Source organism: Monodon monoceros, unplaced genomic scaffold (assembly GCF_005190385.1).
Source record: "Monodon monoceros isolate NGI ecotype Baffin Bay Population unplaced genomic scaffold, NGI_Narwhal_1 Super_Scaffold_21, whole genome shotgun sequence".
In the NCBI taxonomy this organism is placed as follows: Eukaryota; Metazoa; Chordata; class Mammalia; order Artiodactyla; family Monodontidae; genus Monodon; species Monodon monoceros.
The window spans coordinates 164,201,733-164,207,351 of record NW_021703778.1 but is presented as its reverse complement, the minus strand read 5'-3'; positions in this window follow the sequence as shown (position 1 = coordinate 164,207,351).

The following is a 5,619-nucleotide window of genomic DNA, read 5'->3' as shown; positions in this document are numbered from 1 at the left end:
CACCTCACTTAATGAACCAGAAAACAGGTTTGCAGAGAGTAGGGGATTTGCCTAAATCACAGCCAGCAATCAGCTGGAGAGATACTGGAGACAGGTCTGACAGAGGCAAAGCCTGTGACAGTTTCTCTCGCAGCGTTTTATTTCTCATCTCCCACCTCCTCTGCCCTCAGGGAAGGCAGGAAGTTAGGAAGCTGAGCCTCAGAGAAATCCAGCGACTTGTCCAAGGTCACAGGACAAGTTAGTGACAGAGCAAGAGGCAGAGCTGGGACTCAGCCCCGGCCGCTGCAAGCTTCTCCTGAGGGTACCTCCACAACATGCCTGTCCTACCCCATGTTTCTCAAACTTTTTCAGGCTACCACCCACTTGTGAATCCGTAGGCCACACCTGGACCAACAGGGGCATCCGTATCACCATCACCCCCATTGGCCCCCTGGGACCCAGAATTGCCCTGTGGAATTGCTCAGTGTTAAGACAAGAGGGCCCATAACTTCTGCTTTGATGTGGGATGAGGCAGGGAAGGAATGAGGGAAGACGGAGGCAGTGGAACTCTGATAAGGGCTTTAGCTAAGGTACGTGGGTTGCCATTCTGATTCCTCTCCTTAGTAGTGTAACTTTGGGTAAGTCTTCTTGCAACAGCAAACAAACCTGACTCCGTACTGGATCTATTCCTTTAGCTCTAAACTTTGCGCTCTGTTGCCTGTGCTTAGTCATGCTGGCTTTGCACCTTTTGTAAAAGAATGTTGCTTAGAGCCTGAAATGTACATGCTAGCCCACGGCTCAAGGCTCTGCCTCCCAGGCTTGACCTTTAAAGGTGTAACACTTTTACAGAAAATAACATTTGTCTTGTTGGAGGTTTGCAGGAACATGATGTCGCAAGAACAAGCGATTATCACATCCCCTCAGGGAGTCCAACCAGGACCAAGAAGTTAGCAGTAACAAGTCACACCCACCCCTTTTAGTAAGAAAGAAGCCTGAATCGACTCTAGGAAGATGGTTCTTTGGGACCATCTTCTCAGTCAGCTGGCTTTCCAAATAAAGTCTCTGTTCCTTGCCCCAGCATCTTGTCTGTCCATTCATTGGCCTGTGGTATGGCAAGCAGTACGAGCTTGGACTCAGTAACATTCTAACCTCTCTCTGCCACAGTCTCCCAGTCTGTCAAATGAGAATAGCAATACAGGCATACATCGGAGATATTGTGGGTTTGGTTCCGGACCACTGCAATAAGGCAAATATTGCAATAAAGCCAGTCACATAATTTTTTTTGGTTTTCCAGGGCTTATAAAATCTGTGTTTACACTATCCTGTAGTCTATTAAGTGTGCAACAGCATTACATCTAAAAGAACAATGTACATACCTTAATTTAAAAAATATTTTATTGCTAAAAAATACTATCATGTGAGCCTTCAGCAAATCAAAGTCTTTCTGCAATAGTGACATCAAAGGTCACTGATCACAAATCACCATAACAAATATAATACTGAAGAAAAATTTGAAATATTGCAAGAATTATCAAAATGTGACACAGAGACATGAAGTGAGCAAATGCTGTTGGGAAAATGGCGCTGATAAGACTTCCAGTACGCACAAAACTTCAATTTGTAAAAGACACAATACCTGCAAAGTGCAATAAAGCAAAGCACGATAAAACGAGGTATGCGTGTATTCATTAGCATTCATATAGCACTTAGAATATAGCAGGCCCTGTTCTATGCTCTTCCGCCATATGCAATCTTCACAACAACCTAGAGACATTCTAGATAACTAGAATCTCCATTTCTCGGCTGAGGCATGGTGAGCTTAGTAATTTGCCTGGCACCACACTCCTAAGGTCTAGAATCAAACGCAGAGTCCATGCTCTTGACTGCTATCCTATCCGAGATGATAATAATACCTGCCTGCTGGGGTTCCTGTGAGAATCAAATCGGTAAATATGCATGTACACCAGAGCCGGTACCCAGCGACGGCGCAATAAATACCAGCTACTACCCTCACCAGGAGCCAGACCCCATGCCCAGTGCTTTACATAGGGCTGTGATACCAGAGCAGGGCAGGAAGTGGCAGGGAAGTGAGAAGGGAGATAAAAGGGGTGAGCCAGCCAATGCAGAACCTTATCAGCAAAGTAATGGTGCCTCTGGGCTGTGTTCCTGCCTGTCCGGGAGGAGGACGGCCCAGGGGGGGTTAGAGTCCTGCTTGGTCCAGGAGTTGTCTGAAGGCTAAGCCTACGGGTGGGACAGGTGGTCCCAGTGATGAGGGCCTGCAGGGCTGCAGGGACTACACGCAGTTCCCTTGATCTACAACAGAGACAGGCCCTAGGACCAGCGAGGATCCCCTCAAGTCCAGCCTCTGAACCCCAAGATTTAACCCAACCTACCCACACCACCTCCATGCTGGCCACGAGTACAGGTTGGCATCCTTTTTTCCAACCCAATTCATGATGCCTCAGGTAAGCAGCCGGCCAAGGCTCAGCAAAGGCCATCCAAGGCTCCTCCCTGGCAAGTCCCATCACTGCAGGTCTCTGGCTTGATGTGACCTGTCCCACGCCAGGCGGGGGCCCTGTTTTCCTGGAGGCAGGATTTCAAATAGCACTTATCCACACAGCTGGCAAAGTTAGGAGGCCCTGAGCAAGCCTCCCAGTCACCACTTCTGTGGTTGGCAGAATTGGGAAAGAGAAACCAAGAGCAACACGTCTGTAACGGGGTAATTTCAGAGGAGGAGCTGCTCGTTCAAAGAGGGCTTCAGCCAGAAGCTTCTCCCTGGATTTGGGGTGAACCCTGAAAGATACATCTTTCCCAAATGAGGCCCAGATGCAGCAGTGACTAACCCAGAGGGAACAACTGAAGTGGGCCTCCTGGTAAGCAGGGAGCAGGTCCCACTCACCTGGAGGCCGCTATCTAGGGCCTGGTGGGCACAGACCAGCAGCGAACTGGGAACACACGGACGTCTGACTCAACAGTGCTTCTGAAAAATGTTCTTCCATTTTTTAAAATTATTTTTCTATTTTAAGGGGCTAAGAGATTGATGATTAAAGAAAAGGACTTCTAGTCAGGCACTATCTAAACAGAATCCCACACTCCATGGGGACCGGGGGAGATAAAATAACAATTCTAGCAACACTTCTCTTGAATGAGGCCTTGCTACGTGCCCTCTGCTGTGCTAGGCTCACGGTACAGTCCAGTCTTCACAGCAACCCCGTGTGTGTGTGTGTGTGTGTGTGTGTGTACTTTTTTTTTTTAAAGAATCATTTGAGAGTAAATTTTATACATCATGACCATTTACCCTTAAATACTTCCATGTACGTTTCCTAGGAATTTGGGATATTATTTTCTTAGTAAAGCTATTAACTTCAGGAAATCTAGCACTGGTACAATATTTTTCTCTAACGTACCATCCATATTCCAGTTTTGTCGATTGTCCCAATAATGTCCGTCATAGCACGTTTCCTCCAGTTAAGGACCTCGGCCCTGCATTAAGTCATGGATAATGATTTGCTGGTCTTTCAGGGACCACCCCAAACCCTGTGAAGAGCTTCTTGCTGAAGACGTTTAAGAATTTTGTTGTGTGCCCTAAGGACAAAAAGCAAGATAAACTCAAAGGGCAAACATTGCCAGAACAAAGAGTTACAGGAGTCACTCTGTCACCGTGTGACCATTGCAAAGTATATCAACCAACAACTGACAGATAAATAAATGAACAATTGTGATTGGAGATTTTAACGTTCCCTATTGAGAACCTGAAAGCTCAAGTAAATAAGGAATCCACATAGATATGAAAGAGTTGAATAAAATAATAAGCTCAAGCATTATAGCATTATGCATATACATATATATGCATCTCAAACAGGTAACGCCCAATATTTCATAAGAAAATATGGAATATTTACAAAAAGAGACCATATGTGATTGCCAAAAAACCTCAATAAATTCCAAATCTTCAATATCATATACATGATATTTTTTATCATAATGAAATATAAATAAAAGTTAATAACAGAAGAGTAGCCTAAAATTCTAAATACACAAAATGACATATTATTAAACTATCCCTGGGTTAAAAGTGAAACCATAAGGGAAATTAAGAAATATTTAGAAAAAAATAACAATGAGAATATTTGTGGGACATAGTTAAGTCAGTTTTTCAATGAAAACTTTAAATATATTTATATGGATAGCAGAAATGTTAAAAAGTAAGAAAGCTAAGCATTTAACTCAAGAAAATAGAAAAAGAGCAAACAGGAAAATTCAGAGAATGTGAAAGGATGGTAAAAAATAATAAAAGCAGAAATCAATGAAATATAGATTTTAAAAAACCAATAAGGATTAACAAAACTAAAATTTGGTCCTCTGAAAAGATTAATTAGCTAGATAGACTAACAAGACTCATCAAGGAGAAAAAAAAAGAGAGGAAATACATAAATAAAACATAGAACCAACAAAAATTTAAAATAATTACTGATATGACAGAGATTTGAAAAATAGTAAATTCCTAGTTATAAATTCTATAATTAGCTTAAGGAATAAAAAACTTGAAAAGACCAATAACTATTAATAAAACTGAGGTGCCCCCAAAACTCTTGACACAGTTGTGGGCCTCATGGGAACATCTCCCCTCATACCTGCAGGGTAGTAATGGCGCCATCAACCCAGCAGAGGGCACAGAACCCTAGCTGGCCATTCACAATGCCCTATTCTTCTGCACACTCTATCAGTCCAAGGATGGGCAATCACGTCCTTTGGGGGCGGCTGATATGAACACTGAAAAAAAGTGAGCCTCTCTCCTTCTGATATCAAATAACCAGCTAGACCCAAATAACCTGTAGCTGCAGTGGCCGCCTTTGTCTCTACCACAGAGAGACTAAAGCAGGAAAGCAGAACTAAGAAAGAATTTTTTTTTTTAAAGAGACAGAGATTTGATAACCATCTTGGGACCTCTGGATCCAGCCAGGCCTGAAGCGCCCCCCTCCACCCTTCAGAACTCTCCTTCAGGAGATCCAATAAATGTTCTTCTTTGCTTTAAAGCTGTTTGAACTTCATCTGTCACCTGCAATCAAAAGAGAACTGATGAATAAAAATGTGGGGAAGAGGGAAGTGAAGGTGCTAGATTTCAGAGGTAAACGGTCTTGGATTCGAATCTCAAGGGCAGCTCACTTAAGCGTCATGTGCCTCAGTTTCCCCATCTAGAGCAGAGTGATAATAATAATGGTATCCATTTCATAGAGTCGTTGTGAAGACTAAATGACATAATCCATGGGAATCACTGGGCTGCCTTTTATTCCATGTCTGTCTTTCCCATCGGACCATTGCCCCCCCTTGAAGGCAGGATCTTGCTGGTCTCATTCCGAGCCCAAGCTCAGCACCCGGTTCTTCACAGCTGTCAGCGCCATCGTGCTAATTAAGGGCACCTGTGGCTCCTGTGCCAGCTGCCCCTGGGCAACCACAAACACTAACGCAATTCCAGCCACATTTTGATATCAAAAAATAAAACCTCAGGGAACTGTACGCCGAAGAAAGTTAATTCGCAGTATTGCTGTGTTTACTCAAATTTCCTGGAAAAGGCTCCCATTGGTTCATGACTGGGGGGAGGAGACCACCAAATGGTGAAGGCCACCGGCCCCCCTCTAA